Source organism: Rhinoderma darwinii, unplaced genomic scaffold, assembly GCF_050947455.1.
Source record: "Rhinoderma darwinii isolate aRhiDar2 unplaced genomic scaffold, aRhiDar2.hap1 Scaffold_707, whole genome shotgun sequence".
Classification (NCBI taxonomy): Eukaryota; Metazoa; Chordata; class Amphibia; order Anura; family Rhinodermatidae; genus Rhinoderma; species Rhinoderma darwinii.
The window spans coordinates 1-15047 of NW_027464268.1; the positions used below are offsets into that span (position 1 = coordinate 1).

At 47.7% G+C, this 15047-nt stretch overlaps 10 non-coding genes across 10 annotated transcripts; all 10 read right to left on the reverse strand.

Annotated features, from left to right (window-relative positions):
• Positions 1–389: 389 nt before the first annotated feature.
• LOC142729053 (U2 spliceosomal RNA) lies at positions 390–580 on the reverse strand. Its single transcript, XR_012877951.1, has one exon. It is a non-coding gene; the product is annotated as a U2 spliceosomal RNA (small nuclear RNA).
• Positions 581–1880: 1300 nt separating this feature from the next.
• On the reverse strand, positions 1881–2071 carry LOC142729138 (U2 spliceosomal RNA). The gene has a single exon (XR_012878027.1). It is a non-coding gene; the product is annotated as a U2 spliceosomal RNA (small nuclear RNA).
• Positions 2072–3360: 1289 nt separating this feature from the next.
• LOC142729150 (U2 spliceosomal RNA) lies at positions 3361–3551 on the reverse strand. Its single transcript, XR_012878038.1, has one exon. It is a non-coding gene; the product is annotated as a U2 spliceosomal RNA (small nuclear RNA).
• Positions 3552–4847: 1296 nt separating this feature from the next.
• LOC142729162 (U2 spliceosomal RNA) lies at positions 4848–5038 on the reverse strand. Its single transcript, XR_012878049.1, has one exon. It is a non-coding gene; the product is annotated as a U2 spliceosomal RNA (small nuclear RNA).
• A 1276-nt stretch (positions 5039–6314) lies between these two features.
• LOC142729174 (U2 spliceosomal RNA) lies at positions 6315–6505 on the reverse strand. The gene has a single exon (XR_012878060.1). It is a non-coding gene; the product is annotated as a U2 spliceosomal RNA (small nuclear RNA).
• Positions 6506–7781: 1276 nt separating this feature from the next.
• Positions 7782–7972, reverse strand: LOC142729060 (U2 spliceosomal RNA). Its single transcript, XR_012877957.1, has one exon. It is a non-coding gene; the product is annotated as a U2 spliceosomal RNA (small nuclear RNA).
• Positions 7973–9260: 1288 nt separating this feature from the next.
• LOC142729072 (U2 spliceosomal RNA) lies at positions 9261–9451 on the reverse strand. Its single transcript, XR_012877968.1, has one exon. It is a non-coding gene; the product is annotated as a U2 spliceosomal RNA (small nuclear RNA).
• A 1292-nt stretch (positions 9452–10743) lies between these two features.
• LOC142729084 (U2 spliceosomal RNA) lies at positions 10744–10934 on the reverse strand. Its single transcript, XR_012877979.1, has one exon. It is a non-coding gene; the product is annotated as a U2 spliceosomal RNA (small nuclear RNA).
• Positions 10935–12218: 1284 nt separating this feature from the next.
• On the reverse strand, positions 12219–12409 carry LOC142729096 (U2 spliceosomal RNA). Its single transcript, XR_012877990.1, has one exon. It is a non-coding gene; the product is annotated as a U2 spliceosomal RNA (small nuclear RNA).
• Positions 12410–13693: 1284 nt separating this feature from the next.
• LOC142729109 (U2 spliceosomal RNA) lies at positions 13694–13884 on the reverse strand. Its single transcript, XR_012878001.1, has one exon. It is a non-coding gene; the product is annotated as a U2 spliceosomal RNA (small nuclear RNA).
• Between the last annotated feature and the right edge of the window lie 1163 nt (positions 13885–15047).

The following is a 15047-nucleotide window of genomic DNA, read 5'->3' on the forward strand; positions in this document are numbered from 1 at the left end:
TGCTGTTCCCCTACTCCACTCCACTATTTGACTGTTGTGCTGCATCAATCAATCAATCAATCAATCAATCAATCAATCAATCAATCAATCAGTGGCTGGCTCAGGTGCAGCTCTTTAACTTACCTAAAAGGGAGGGCGGAGAGAAGACAAGGAAGGTGAATGAGGTGTTCCAATGTGAAATGCCGGAAACACAGAAACACAGACGACACACAACAAGAGGTGGCAATCTATTCATTAATTGCATTTAATCAATGAGCTCATTATCACTCATGCATTGTCCAACAGGTGTTGAAATAATGGGATTAAAAGGGGAGATCCCTTCAGAAAGACAGAAACAATAGCAAAGACAAAAAACACTTTTGGAATCTGCTTTTAGTCAACACATAAGGAAAGGGTGCACCGGTCCTGGAAATACTGCAATACCAGGTCAATGCGTGGAGTGGACAGAGCAAGCTCTATTTCCATCTCCCTGTTCTAAAAATCCATTTAATATATGGTCCCCAGATAGGGGACGTATCAGATATTAAACTGATAAGAACAGATACTACACTTGATCTTAGCCAAAAGGCCGAGAAGCGATAACCCGAACGGGCCGCGCGTTGCCCGAGCCTGCCCGATACTGCTGTTCAGCCCTTGCAGCGATTCAGCCTACTTCTAGGCAATTCCATGGGGCCCTGCAGGCTCACACACTCACAGCTACACGGGAGGTGAATAAAGGCCGGAGAGGAAGCCAGACAGGATTTGCTTCTTTTGCTTGCACCACAATGCAGTGCTGAAAGAGGAGGAATCTACATAAAAACGCCTTCCTGGCAACGCCCAAATGCCCTGCTGCCATGCAGATAAACACTGGCAGCGGCAGCAAGTGCATGCCCACAGCCACCCCTTGTTCCTTCACACCTTGTATCAGCTGTAATCCAGTCCAGTCCAGTGCTGCCTGCTGAGCAGCACTGACCAACACTGCCTGGGCCCAGGCTTTTATCTCTGAGGCCCCATTATGATGTCAGAAAGCTGGCTCTGGAATCCTGAGGGCTCCACTATGACACGTGCAAAGTTCCGTCTGAACTTTATATAAGACGGTGAGGCTCAGTCAGTCACTCAGTGTTGCCTGAGAGGGCAACACTGCAACAGCCGGCCGCCAGGCTGTCTTTTTTTTGCACAGCTAGTTGCCTCCAGGAGGCCACAAGAGGGAGACAAGGGACTGCAAAATGGAAAATAGGCATCCACCAACTTTACAGACAACTTCTCCTTGCTCCTACAACCTCCATCCTTGCACAGTTTGTTATTCTTCTAGGTAACATAGTAACAAATCCAAATTGCTGCTCTCTTTGTAGGCAAGCAAGGCTTTGTTGCAACTGCAATTCTTACTTCTTCTTGAAATGTAGGGACGACAGTACATTCCATCACATCCATCTAGTGTACACAGGTAGGTCCATTGTGGCGGGCAGGCGAGCGGGCGGGCTGCTTTATTGGCTGTTTGCTGTTCCCCTACTCCACTCCACTATTTGACTGTTGTGCTGCATCAATCAATCAATCAATCAATCAATCAATCAATCAATCAATCAATCAATCAATCAATCAATCAGTGGCTGGCTCAGGTGCAGCTCTTTAACTTACCTAAAAGGGAGGGCGGAGAGAAGACAAGGAAGGTGAATGAGGTGTTCCAATGTGAAATGCCGGAAACACAGAAACACAGACGACACACAACAAGAGGTGGCAATCTATTCATTAATTGCATTTAATCAATGAGCTCATTATCACTCATGCATTGTCCAACAGGTGTTGAAATAATGGGATTAAAAGGGGAGATCCCTTCAGAAAGACAGAAACAATAGCAAAGACAAAAAACACTTTTGGAATCTGCTTTTAGTCAACACATAAGGAAAGGGTGCACCGGTCCTGGAAATACTGCAATACCAGGTCAATGCGTGGAGTGGACAGAGCAAGCTCTATTTCCATCTCCCTGTTCTAAAAATCCATTTAATATATGGTCCCCAGATAGGGGACGTATCAGATATTAAACTGATAAGAACAGATACTACACTTGATCTTAGCCAAAAGGCCGAGAAGCGATAACCCGAACGGGCCGCGCGTTGCCCGAGCCTGCCCGATACTGCTGTTCAGCCCTTGCAGCGATTCAGCCTACTTCTAGGCAATTCCATGGGGCCCTGCAGGCTCACACACTCACAGCTACACGGGAGGTGAATAAAGGCCGGAGAGGAAGCCAGACAGGATTTGCTTCTTTTGCTTGCACCACAATGCAGTGCTGAAAGAGGAGGAATCTACATAAAAACGCCTTCCTGGCAACGCCCAAATGCCCTGCTGCCATGCAGATAAACACTGGCAGCGGCAGCAAGTGCATGCCCACAGCCACCCCTTGTTCCTTCACACCTTGTATCAGCTGTAATCCAGTCCAGTCCAGTGCTGCCTGCTGAGCAGCACTGACCAACACTGCCTGGGCCCAGGCTTAAATCTCTGAGGCCCCATTATGATGTCAGAAAGCTGGCTCTGGAATCCTGAGGGCTCCACTATGACACGTGCAAAGTTCCGTCTGAACTTTATATAAGACGGTGAGGCTCAGTCAGTCACTCAGTGTTGCCTGAGAGGGCAACACTGCAACAGCCGGCCGCCAGGCTGTCTTTTTTTTGCACAGCTAGTTGCCTCCAGGAGGCCACAAGAGGGAGACAAGGGACTGCAAAATGGAAAATAGGCATCCACCAACTTTACAGACAACTTCTCCTTGCTCCTACAACCTCCATCCTTGCACAGTTTGTTATTCTTCTAGGTAACATAGTAACAAATCCAAATTGCTGCTCTCTTTGTAGGCAAGCAAGGCTTTGTTGCAACTGCAATTCTTACTTCTTCTTGAAATGTAGGGACGACAGTACATTCCATCACATCCATCTAGTGTACACAGGTAGGTCCATTGTGGCGGGCAGGCGAGCGGGCGGGCTGCTTTATTGGCTGTTTGCTGTTCCCCTACTCCACTCCACTATTTGACTGTTGTGCTGCAATCAATCAATCAATCAATCAATCAATCAATCAATCAATCAATCAATCAATCAGTGGCTGGCTCAGGTGCAGCTCTTTAACTTACCTAAAAGGGAGGGCGGAGAGAAGACAAGGAAGGTGAATGAGGTGTTCCAATGTGAAATGCCGGAAACACAGAAACACAGACGACACACAACAAGAGGTGGCAATCTATTCATTAATTGCATTTAATCAATGAGCTCATTATCACTCATGCATTGTCCAACAGGTGTTGAAATAATGGGATTAAAAGGGGAGATCCCTTCAGAAAGACAGAAACAATAGCAAAGACAAAAAACACTTTTGGAATCTGCTTTTAGTCAACACATAAGGAAAGGGTGCACCGGTCCTGGAAATACTGCAATACCAGGTCAATGCGTGGAGTGGACAGAGCAAGCTCTATTTCCATCTCCCTGTTCTAAAAATCCATTTAATATATGGTCCCCAGATAGGGGACGTATCAGATATTAAACTGATAAGAACAGATACTACACTTGATCTTAGCCAAAAGGCCGAGAAGCGATAACCCGAACGGGCCGCGCGTTGCCCGAGCCTGCCCGATACTGCTGTTCAGCCCTTGCAGCGATTCAGCCTACTTCTAGGCAATTCCATGGGGCCCTGCAGGCTCACACACTCACAGCTACACGGGAGGTGAATAAAGGCCGGAGAGGAAGCCAGACAGGATTTGCTTCTTTTGCTTGCACCACAATGCAGTGCTGAAAGAGGAGGAATCTACATAAAAACGCCTTCCTGGCAACGCCCAAAAGCCCTGCTGCCGTGCAGATAAACACTGGCAGCGGCAGCAAGTGCATGCCCACAGCCACCCCTTGTTCCTTCACACCTTGTATCAGCTGTAATCCAGTCCAGTCCAGTGCTGCCTGCTGAGCAGCACTGACCAACACTGCCTGGGCCCAGGCTTTTATCTCTGAGGCCCCATTATGATGTCAGAAAGCTGGCTCTGGAATCCTGAGGGCTCCACTATGACACGTGCAAAGTTCCGTCTGAACTTTATATAAGACGGTGAGGCTCAGTCAGTCACTCAGTGTTGCCTGAGAGGGCAACACTGCAACAGCCGGCCGCCAGGCTGTCTTTTTTTTGCACAGCTAGTTGCCTCCAGGAGGCCACAAGAGGGAGACAAGGGACTGCAAAATGGAAAATAGGCATCCACCAACTTTACAGACAACTTCTCCTTGCTCCTACAACCTCCATCCTTGCACAGTTTGTTATTCTTCTAGGTAACATAGTAACAAATCCAAATTGCTGCTCTCTTTGTAGGCAAGCAAGGCTTTGTTGCAACTGCAATTCTTACTTCTTCTTGAAATGTAGGGACGACAGTACATTCCATCACATCCATCTAGTGTACACAGGTAGGTCCATTGTGGCGGGCAGGCGAGCGGGCGGGCTGCTTTATTGGCTGTTTGCTGTTCCCCTACTCCACTCCACTATTTGACTGTTGTGCTGCATCAATCAATCAATCAATCAATCAATCAATCAATCAATCAATCAATCAATCAATCAATCAGTGGCTGGCTCAGGTGCAGCTCTTTAACTTACCTAAAAGGGAGGGCGGAGAGAAGACAAGGAAGGTGAATGAGGTGTTCCAATGTGAAATGCCGGAAACACAGAAACACAGACGACACACAACAAGAGGTGGCAATCTATTCATTAATTGCATTTAATCAATGAGCTCATTATCACTCATGCATTGTCCAACAGGTGTTGAAATAATGGGATTAAAAGGGGAGATCCCTTCAGAAAGACAGAAACAATAGCAAAGACAAAAAACACTTTTGGAATCTGCTTTTAGTCAACACATAAGGAAAGGGTGCACCGGTCCTGGAAATACTGCAATACCAGGTCAATGCGTGGAGTGGACAGAGCAAGCTCTATTTCCATCTCCCTGTTCTAAAAATCCATTTAATATATGGTCCCCAGATAGGGGACGTATCAGATATTAAACTGATAAGAACAGATACTACACTTGATCTTAGCCAAAAGGCCGAGAAGCGATAACCCGAACGGGCCGCGCGTTGCCCGAGCCTGCCCGATACTGCTGTTCAGCCCTTGCAGCGATTCAGCCTACTTCTAGGCAATTCCATGGGGCCCTGCAGGCTCACACACTCACAGCTACACGGGAGGTGAATAAAGGCCGGAGAGGAAGCCAGACAGGATTTGCTTCTTTTGCTTGCACCACAATGCAGTGCTGAAAGAGGAGGAATCTACATAAAAACGCCTTCCTGGCAACGCCCAAATGCCCTGCTGCCATGCAGATAAACACTGGCAGCGGCAGCAAGTGCATGCCCACAGCCACCCCTTGTTCCTTCACACCTTGTATCAGCTGTAATCCAGTCCAGTCCAGTGCTGCCTGCTGAGCAGCACTGACCAACACTGCCTGGGCCCAGGCTTTTATCTCTGAGGCCCCATTATGATGTCAGAAAGCTGGCTCTGGAATCCTGAGGGTTCCACTATGACACGTGCAAAGTTCCGTCTGAACTTTATATAAGACGGTGAGGCTCAGTCAGTCACTCAGTGTTGCCTGAGAGGGCAACACTGCAACAGCCGGCCGCCAGGCTGTCTTTTTTTTGCACAGCTAGTTGCCTCCAGGAGGCCACAAGAGGGAGACAAGGGACTGCAAAATGGAAAATAGGCATCCACCAACTTTACAGACAACTTCTCCTTGCTCCTACAACCTCCATCCTTGCACAGTTTGTTATTCTTCTAGGTAACATAGTAACAAATCCAAATTGCTGCTCTCTTTGTAGGCAAGCAAGGCTTTGTTGCAACTGCAATTCTTACTTCTTCTTGAAATGTAGGGACGACAGTACATTCCATCACATCCATCTAGTGTACACAGGTAGGTCCATTGTGGCGGGCAGGCGAGCGGGCGGGCTGCTTTATTGGCTGTTTGCTGTTCCCCTACTCCACTCCACTATTTGACTGTTGTGCTGCATCAATCAATCAATCAATCAATCAATCAATCAATCAATCAGTGGCTGGCTCAGGTGCAGCTCTTTAACTTACCTAAAAGGGAGGGCGGAGAGAAGACAAGGAAGGTGAATGAGGTGTTCCAATGTGAAATGCCGGAAACACAGAAACACAGACGACACACAACAAGAGGTGGCAATCTATTCATTAATTGCATTTAATCAATGAGCTCATTATCACTCATGCATTGTCCAACAGGTGTTGAAATAATGGGATTAAAAGGGGAGATCCCTTCAGAAAGACAGAAACAATAGCAAAGACAAAAAACACTTTTGGAATCTGCTTTTAGTCAACACATAAGGAAAGGGTGCACCGGTCCTGGAAATACTGCAATACCAGGTCAATGCGTGGAGTGGACAGAGCAAGCTCTATTTCCATCTCCCTGTTCTAAAAATCCATTTAATATATGGTCCCCAGATAGGGGACGTATCAGATATTAAACTGATAAGAACAGATACTACACTTGATCTTAGCCAAAAGGCCGAGAAGCGATAACCCGAACGGGCCGCGCGTTGCCCGAGCCTGCCCGATACTGCTGTTCAGCCCTTGCAGCGATTCAGCCTACTTCTAGGCAATTCCATGGGGCCCTGCAGGCTCACACACTCACAGCTACACGGGAGGTGAATAAAGGCCGGAGAGGAAGCCAGACAGGATTTGCTTCTTTTGCTTGCACCACAATGCAGTGCTGAAAGAGGAGGAATCTACATAAAAACGCCTTCCTGGCAACGCCCAAATGCCCTGCTGCCATGCAGATAAACACTGGCAGCGGCAGCAAGTGCATGCCCACAGCCACCCCTTGTTCCTTCACACCTTGTATCAGCTGTAATCCAGTCCAGTCCAGTGCTGCCTGCTGAGCAGCACTGACCAACACTGCCTGGGCCCAGGCTTTTATCTCTGAGGCCCCATTATGATGTCAGAAAGCTGGCTCTGGAATCCTGAGGGTTCCACTATGACACGTGCAAAGTTCCGTCTGAACTTTATATAAGACGGTGAGGCTCAGTCAGTCACTCAGTGTTGCCTGAGAGGGCAACACTGCAACAGCCGGCCGCCAGGCTGTCTTTTTTTTGCACAGCTAGTTGCCTCCAGGAGGCCACAAGAGGGAGACAAGGGACTGCAAAATGGAAAATAGGCATCCACCAACTTTACAGACAACTTCTCCTTGCTCCTACAACCTCCATCCTTGCACAGTTTGTTATTCTTCTAGGTAACATAGTAACAAATCCAAATTGCTGCTCTCTTTGTAGGCAAGCAAGGCTTTGTTGCAACTGCAATTCTTACTTCTTCTTGAAATGTAGGGACGACAGTACATTCCATCACATCCATCTAGTGTACACAGGTAGGTCCATTGTGGCGGGCAGGCGAGCGGGCGGGCTGCTTTATTGGCTGTTTGCTGTTCCCCTACTCCACTCCACTATTTGACTGTTGTGCTGCATCAATCAATCAATCAATCAATCAATCAATCAATCAATCAGTGGCTGGCTCAGGTGCAGCTCTTTAACTTACCTAAAAGGGAGGGCGGAGAGAAGACAAGGAAGGTGAATGAGGTGTTCCAATGTGAAATGCCGGAAACACAGAAACACAGACGACACACAACAAGAGGTGGCAATCTATTCATTAATTGCATTTAATCAATGAGCTCATTATCACTCATGCATTGTCCAACAGGTGTTGAAATAATGGGATTAAAAGGGGAGATCCCTTCAGAAAGACAGAAACAATAGCAAAGACAAAAAACACTTTTGGAATCTGCTTTTAGTCAACACATAAGGAAAGGGTGCACCGGTCCTGGAAATACTGCAATACCAGGTCAATGCGTGGAGTGGACAGAGCAAGCTCTATTTCCATCTCCCTGTTCTAAAAATCCATTTAATATATGGTCCCCAGATAGGGGACGTATCAGATATTAAACTGATAAGAACAGATACTACACTTGATCTTAGCCAAAAGGCCGAGAAGCGATAACCCGAACGGGCCGCGCGTTGCCCGAGCCTGCCCGATACTGCTGTTCAGCCCTTGCAGCGATTCAGCCTACTTCTAGGCAATTCCATGGGGCCCTGCAGGCTCACACACTCACAGCTACACGGGAGGTGAATAAAGGCCGGAGAGGAAGCCAGACAGGATTTGCTTCTTTTGCTTGCACCACAATGCAGTGCTGAAAGAGGAGGAATCTACATAAAAACGCCTTCCTGGCAACGCCCAAATGCCCTGCTGCCATGCAGATAAACACTGGCAGCGGCAGCAAGTGCATGCCCACAGCCACCCCTTGTTCCTTCACACCTTGTATCAGCTGTAATCCAGTCCAGTCCAGTGCTGCCTGCTGAGCAGCACTGACCAACACTGCCTGGGCCCAGGCTTTTATCTCTGAGGCCCCATTATGATGTCAGAAAGCTGGCTCTGGAATCCTGAGGGCTCCACTATGACACGTGCAAAGTTCCGTCTGAACTTTATATAAGACGGTGAGGCTCAGTCAGTCACTCAGTGTTGCCTGAGAGGGCAACACTGCAACAGCCGGCCGCCAGGCTGTCTTTTTTTTGCACAGCTAGTTGCCTCCAGGAGGCCACAAGAGGGAGACAAGGGACTGCAAAATGGAAAATAGGCATCCACCAACTTTACAGACAACTTCTCCTTGCTCCTACAACCTCCATCCTTGCACAGTTTGTTATTCTTCTAGGTAACATAGTAACAAATCCAAATTGCTGCTCTCTTTGTAGGCAAGCAAGGCTTTGTTGCAACTGCAATTCTTACTTCTTCTTGAAATGTAGGGACGACAGTACATTCCATCACATCCATCTAGTGTACACAGGTAGGTCCATTGTGGCGGGCAGGCGAGCGGGCGGGCTGCTTTATTGGCTGTTTGCTGTTCCCCTACTCCACTCCACTATTTGACTGTTGTGCTGCATCAATCAATCAATCAATCAATCAATCAATCAATCAATCAATCAATCAATCAGTGGCTGGCTCAGGTGCAGCTCTTTAACTTACCTAAAAGGGAGGGCGGAGAGAAGACAAGGAAGGTGAATGAGGTGTTCCAATGTGAAATGCCGGAAACACAGAAACACAGACGACACACAACAAGAGGTGGCAATCTATTCATTAATTGCATTTAATCAATGAGCTCATTATCACTCATGCATTGTCCAACAGGTGTTGAAATAATGGGATTAAAAGGGGAGATCCCTTCAGAAAGACAGAAACAATAGCAAAGACAAAAAACACTTTTGGAATCTGCTTTTAGTCAACACATAAGGAAAGGGTGCACCGGTCCTGGAAATACTGCAATACCAGGTCAATGCGTGGAGTGGACAGAGCAAGCTCTATTTCCATCTCCCTGTTCTAAAAATCCATTTAATATATGGTCCCCAGATAGGGGACGTATCAGATATTAAACTGATAAGAACAGATACTACACTTGATCTTAGCCAAAAGGCCGAGAAGCGATAACCCGAACGGGCCGCGCGTTGCCCGAGCCTGCCCGATACTGCTGTTCAGCCCTTGCAGCGATTCAGCCTACTTCTAGGCAATTCCATGGGGCCCTGCAGGCTCACACACTCACAGCTACACGGGAGGTGAATAAAGGCCGGAGAGGAAGCCAGACAGGATTTGCTTCTTTTGCTTGCACCACAATGCAGTGCTGAAAGAGGAGGAATCTACATAAAAACGCCTTCCTGGCAACGCCCAAATGCCCTGCTGCCATGCAGATAAACACTGGCAGCGGCAGCAAGTGCATGCCCACAGCCACCCCTTGTTCCTTCACACCTTGTATCAGCTGTAATCCAGTCCAGTCCAGTGCTGCCTGCTGAGCAGCACTGACCAACACTGCCTGGGCCCAGGCTTTTATCTCTGAGGCCCCATTATGATGTCAGAAAGCTGGCTCTGGAATCCTGAGGGCTCCACTATGACACGTGCAAAGTTCCGTCTGAACTTTATATAAGACGGTGAGGCTCAGTCAGTCACTCAGTGTTGCCTGAGAGGGCAACACTGCAACAGCCGGCCGCCAGGCTGTCTTTTTTTTGCACAGCTAGTTGCCTCCAGGAGGCCACAAGAGGGAGACAAGGGACTGCAAAATGGAAAATAGGCATCCACCAACTTTACAGACAACTTCTCCTTGCTCCTACAACCTCCATCCTTGCACAGTTTGTTATTCTTCTAGGTAACATAGTAACAAATCCAAATTGCTGCTCTCTTTGTAGGCAAGCAAGGCTTTGTTGCAACTGCAATTCTTACTTCTTCTTGAAATGTAGGGACGACAGTACATTCCATCACATCCATCTAGTGTACACAGGTAGGTCCATTGTGGCGGGCAGGCGAGCGGGCGGGCTGCTTTATTGGCTGTTTGCTGTTCCCCTACTCCACTCCACTATTTGACTGTTGTGCTGCATCAATCAATCAATCAATCAATCAATCAATCAATCAATCAATCAATCAATCAATCAGTGGCTGGCTCAGGTGCAGCTCTTTAACTTACCTAAAAGGGAGGGCGGAGAGAAGACAAGGAAGGTGAATGAGGTGTTCCAATGTGAAATGCCGGAAACACAGAAACACAGACGACACACAACAAGAGGTGGCAATCTATTCATTAATTGCATTTAATCAATGAGCTCATTATCACTCATGCATTGTCCAACAGGTGTTGAAATAATGGGATTAAAAGGGGAGATCCCTTCAGAAAGACAGAAACAATAGCAAAGACAAAAAACACTTTTGGAATCTGCTTTTAGTCAACACATAAGGAAAGGGTGCACCGGTCCTGGAAATACTGCAATACCAGGTCAATGCGTGGAGTGGACAGAGCAAGCTCTATTTCCATCTCCCTGTTCTAAAAATCCATTTAATATATGGTCCCCAGATAGGGGACGTATCAGATATTAAACTGATAAGAACAGATACTACACTTGATCTTAGCCAAAAGGCCGAGAAGCGATAACCCGAACGGGCCGCGCGTTGCCCGAGCCTGCCCGATACTGCTGTTCAGCCCTTGCAGCGATTCAGCCTACTTCTAGGCAATTCCATGGGGCCCTGCAGGCTCACACACTCACAGCTACACGGGAGGTGAATAAAGGCCGGAGAGGAAGCCAGACAGGATTTGCTTCTTTTGCTTGCACCACAATGCAGTGCTGAAAGAGGAGGAATCTACATAAAAACGCCTTCCTGGCAACGCCCAAATGCCCTGCTGCCATGCAGATAAACACTGGCAGCGGCAGCAAGTGCATGCCCACAGCCACCCCTTGTTCCTTCACACCTTGTATCAGCTGTAATCCAGTCCAGTCCAGTGCTGCCTGCTGAGCAGCACTGACCAACACTGCCTGGGCCCAGGCTTTTATCTCTGAGGCCCCATTATGATGTCAGAAAGCTGGCTCTGGAATCCTGAGGGCTCCACTATGACACGTGCAAAGTTCCGTCTGAACTTTATATAAGACGGTGAGGCTCAGTCAGTCACTCAGTGTTGCCTGAGAGGGCAACACTGCAACAGCCGGCCGCCAGGCTGTCTTTTTTTTGCACAGCTAGTTGCCTCCAGGAGGCCACAAGAGGGAGACAAGGGACTGCAAAATGGAAAATAGGCATCCACCAACTTTACAGACAACTTCTCCTTGCTCCTACAACCTCCATCCTTGCACAGTTTGTTATTCTTCTAGGTAACATAGTAACAAATCCAAATTGCTGCTCTCTTTGTAGGCAAGCAAGGCTTTGTTGCAACTGCAATTCTTACTTCTTCTTGAAATGTAGGGACGACAGTACATTCCATCACATCCATCTAGTGTACACAGGTAGGTCCATTGTGGCGGGCAGGCGAGCGGGCGGGCTGCTTTATTGGCTGTTTGCTGTTCCCCTACTCCACTCCACTATTTGACTGTTGTGCTGCATCAATCAATCAATCAATCAATCAATCAATCAATCAATCAATCAATCAGTGGCTGGCTCAGGTGCAGCTCTTTAACTTACCTAAAAGGGAGGGCGGAGAGAAGACAAGGAAGGTGAATGAGGTGTTCCAATGTGAAATGCCGGAAACACAGAAACACAGACGACACACAACAAGAGGTGGCAATCTATTCATTAATTGCATTTAATCAATGAGCTCATTATCACTCATGCATTGTCCAACAGGTGTTGAAATAATGGGATTAAAAGGGGAGATCCCTTCAGAAAGACAGAAACAATAGCAAAGACAAAAAACACTTTTGGAATCTGCTTTTAGTCAACACATAAGGAAAGGGTGCACCGGTCCTGGAAATACTGCAATACCAGGTCAATGCGTGGAGTGGACAGAGCAAGCTCTATTTCCATCTCCCTGTTCTAAAAATCCATTTAATATATGGTCCCCAGATAGGGGACGTATCAGATATTAAACTGATAAGAACAGATACTACACTTGATCTTAGCCAAAAGGCCGAGAAGCGATAACCCGAACGGGCCGCGCGTTGCCCGAGCCTGCCCGATACTGCTGTTCAGCCCTTGCAGCGATTCAGCCTACTTCTAGGCAATTCCATGGGGCCCTGCAGGCTCACACACTCACAGCTACACGGGAGGTGAATAAAGGCCGGAGAGGAAGCCAGACAGGATTTGCTTCTTTTGCTTGCACCACAATGCAGTGCTGAAAGAGGAGGAATCTACATAAAAACGCCTTCCTGGCAACGCCCAAATGCCCTGCTGCCATGCAGATAAACACTGGCAGCGGCAGCAAGTGCATGCCCACAGCCACCCCTTGTTCCTTCACACCTTGTATCAGCTGTAATCCAGTCCAGTCCAGTGCTGCCTGCTGAGCAGCACTGACCAACACTGCCTGGGCCCAGGCTTTTATCTCTGAGGCCCCATTATGATGTCAGAAAGCTGGCTCTGGAATCCTGAGGGCTCCACTATGACACGTGCAAAGTTCCGTCTGAACTTTATATAAGACGGTGAGGCTCAGTCAGTCACTCAGTGTTGCCTGAGAGGGCAACACTGCAACAGCCGGCCGCCAGGCTGTCTTTTTTTTGCACAGCTAGTTGCCTCCAGGAGGCCACAAGAGGGAGACAAGGGACTGCAAAATGGAAAATAGGCATCCACCAACTTTACAGACAACTTCTCCTTGCTCCTACAACCTCCATCCTTGCACAGTTTGTTATTCTTCTAGGTAACATAGTAACAAATCCAAATTGCTGCTCTCTTTGTAGGCAAGCAAGGCTTTGTTGCAACTGCAATTCTTACTTCTTCTTGAAATGTAGGGACGACAGTACATTCCATCACATCCATCTAGTGTACACAGGTAGGTCCATTGTGGCGGGCAGGCGAGCGGGCGGGCTGCTTTATTGGCTGTTTGCTGTTCCCCTACTCCACTCCACTATTTGACTGTTGTGCTGCATCAATCAATCAATCAATCAATCAATCAATCAATCAATCAATCAATCAGTGGCTGGCTCAGGTGCAGCTCTTTAACTTACCTAAAAGGGAGGGCGGAGAGAAGACAAGGAAGGTGAATGAGGTGTTCCAATGTGAAATGCCGGAAACACAGAAACACAGACGACACACAACAAGAGGTGGCAATCTATTCATTAATTGCATTTAATCAATGAGCTCATTATCACTCATGCATTGTCCAACAGGTGTTGAAATAATGGGATTAAAAGGGGAGATCCCTTCAGAAAGACAGAAACAATAGCAAAGACAAAAAACACTTTTGGAATCTGCTTTTAGTCAACACATAAGGAAAGGGTGCACCGGTCCTGGAAATACTGCAATACCAGGTCAATGCGTGGAGTGGACAGAGCAAGCTCTATTTCCATCTCCCTGTTCTAAAAATCCATTTAATATATGGTCCCCAGATAGGGGACGTATCAGATATTAAACTGATAAGAACAGATACTACACTTGATCTTAGCCAAAAGGCCGAGAAGCGATAACCCGAACGGGCCGCGCGTTGCCCGAGCCTGCCCGATACTGCTGTTCAGCCCTTGCAGCGATTCAGCCTACTTCTAGGCAATTCCATGGGGCCCTGCAGGCTCACACACTCACAGCTACACGGGAGGTGAATAAAGGCCGGAGAGGAAGCCAGACAGGATTTGCTTCTTTTGCTTGCACCACAATGCAGTGCTGAAAGAGGAGGAATCTACATAAAAACGCCTTCCTGGCAACGCCCAAATGCCCTGCTGCCATGCAGATAAACACTGGCAGCGGCAGCAAGTGCATGCCCACAGCCACCCCTTGTTCCTTCACACCTTGTATCAGCTGTAATCCAGTCCAGTCCAGTGCTGCCTGCTGAGCAGCACTGACCAACACTGCCTGGGCCCAGGCTTAAATCTCTGAGGCCCCATTATGATGTCAGAAAGCTGGCTCTGGAATCCTGAGGGCTCCACTATGACACGTGCAAAGTTCCGTCTGAACTTTATATAAGACGGTGAGGCTCAGTCAGTCACTCAGTGTTGCCTGAGAGGGCAACACTGCAACAGCCGGCCGCCAGGCTGTCTTTTTTTTGCACAGCTAGTTGCCTCCAGGAGGCCACAAGAGGGAGACAAGGGACTGCAAAATGGAAAATAGGCATCCACCAACTTTACAGACAACTTCTCCTTGCTCCTACAACCTCCATCCTTGCACAGTTTGTTATTCTTCTAGGTAACATAGTAACAAATCCAAATTGCTGCTCTCTTTGTAGGCAAGCAAGGCTTTGTTGCAACTGCAATTCTTACTTCTTCTTGAAATGTAGGGACGACAGTACATTCCATCACATCCATCTAGTGTACACAGGTAGGTCCATTGTGGCGGGCAGGCGAGCGGGCGGGCTGCTTTATTGGCTGTTTGCTGTTCCCCTACTCCACTCCACTATTTGACTGTTGTGCTGCATCAATCAATCAATCAATCAATCAATCAATCAATCAATCAATCAATCAATCAATCAATCAGTGGCTGGCTCAGGTGCAGCTCTTTAACTTACCTAAAAGGGAGGGCGGAGAGAAGACAAGGAAGGTGAATGAGGTGTTCCAATGTGAAATGCCGGAAACACAGAAACACAGACGACACACAACAAGAGGTGGCAATCTATTCATTAATTGCATTTAATCAATGAG